The sequence below is a fragment of the Pteropus vampyrus genome, unplaced genomic scaffold, assembly GCF_000151845.1.
Source record: "Pteropus vampyrus isolate Shadow unplaced genomic scaffold, Pvam_2.0 Scaffold128, whole genome shotgun sequence".
NCBI classification, from domain to species: Eukaryota; Metazoa; Chordata; class Mammalia; order Chiroptera; family Pteropodidae; genus Pteropus; species Pteropus vampyrus.
This window is the reverse complement of record NW_011888909.1, coordinates 5,331,718-5,332,867: the sequence shown is the minus strand read 5'-3', so window position 1 is coordinate 5,332,867 and position 1,150 is coordinate 5,331,718. Positions and strand designations below refer to the sequence as shown.

Below are 1,150 nucleotides of genomic sequence, written 5' to 3'. Positions count from 1 at the left end.
ATCATTTCACAATATGTGTAATTCGGATGCTATACACCTTAAACATATACAATGCTTTATGTCAATTATATCTCAATAAAACTCGGGCTGGGGAGAAAATATACAATAGAATATTATTCAGCCATTAGAAAAAGCAAATCCTGCCACTTGAGACAACATAGATTAGTCAGGAGGATCTTATATAAGTGAAATAAGGCAGACAAAGACACATACTGTATGTGCAATCTTTTAAAAAAAAAAAAGTCAAATTCATAGAAACGGAGTAGAATGGTGGTTACCAGGGGCTGAAGGCTAAGGGAGAAATGGAGAGATGCTATTCTAAGGATAAAAGCATTCAGTTATAGGATAAATAACTTCTAGAGATATACAATTAAGCATTGTGAATATAGTTAATACTGTATCATATACTTGAAATTTGCTGAGAGTAGATCTTAAGCATTTTCATGCCCCCCAAAAAAGTAACTACGTGAGGTGATGAGTGAATTAATTAACCTGATTGTGGTAATAATTTTACAGTGTAAACATATATCTAATTATCACATTGTACACTTTATTTTTTTTTATGCCTACAGCACCTGATATTCCTTGATGGTCTCCCATCCAAGTACTAACCAGGCCCAATCCTGCTTAGCTTCTGAGATCAGACAAGATCGGGCATGTTCAGGATGGTATGGCCATAGACTGTACACTTTAAATATATAAAATTTTATTTGTCAGTTATACCTCAATGAAACTGGAGGGGAGGAGCATGAGATCACCTGATTAGGTCAAGTTCACCTGGATATTTTCCCTTTGGATTAACTCAAAGTCAACTGTTACCTAATCAGTGAAGGATTATGCCATCATATTCACAGATTCCTCCCCACTCAAGGCTAAGGGGTTATACAATGCATATATATCATGGAACAGGAATCTTCGAGGCCATCTTGGACTTATGCCTATCACAGGAGTCATGGAAAATTTAGGCAAGGGAGTAACATATTTTGTTTTTCGAAGAGGCAAAAATCTTTGCCATCATAGCTATCTATGTTCAGCTGCCTACAGTTCCATTCCTACTTTGCATAAAATATTAGCTAAATGACAAATTGCAAAATTGGAAATTTTCCATTTGACAAAATGGAAAAACAAACTGTGTTCATTTATCTGGACT

The 1,150-nt window shown here is 35.2% G+C and overlaps 1 pseudogene; it reads right to left on the bottom strand.

The window, feature by feature from the left end:
• Positions 1-563: 563 nt before the first annotated feature.
• LOC111744171 lies at positions 564-682 on the bottom strand (annotated as a pseudogene).
• Positions 683-1,150: the final 468 nt, after the last annotated feature.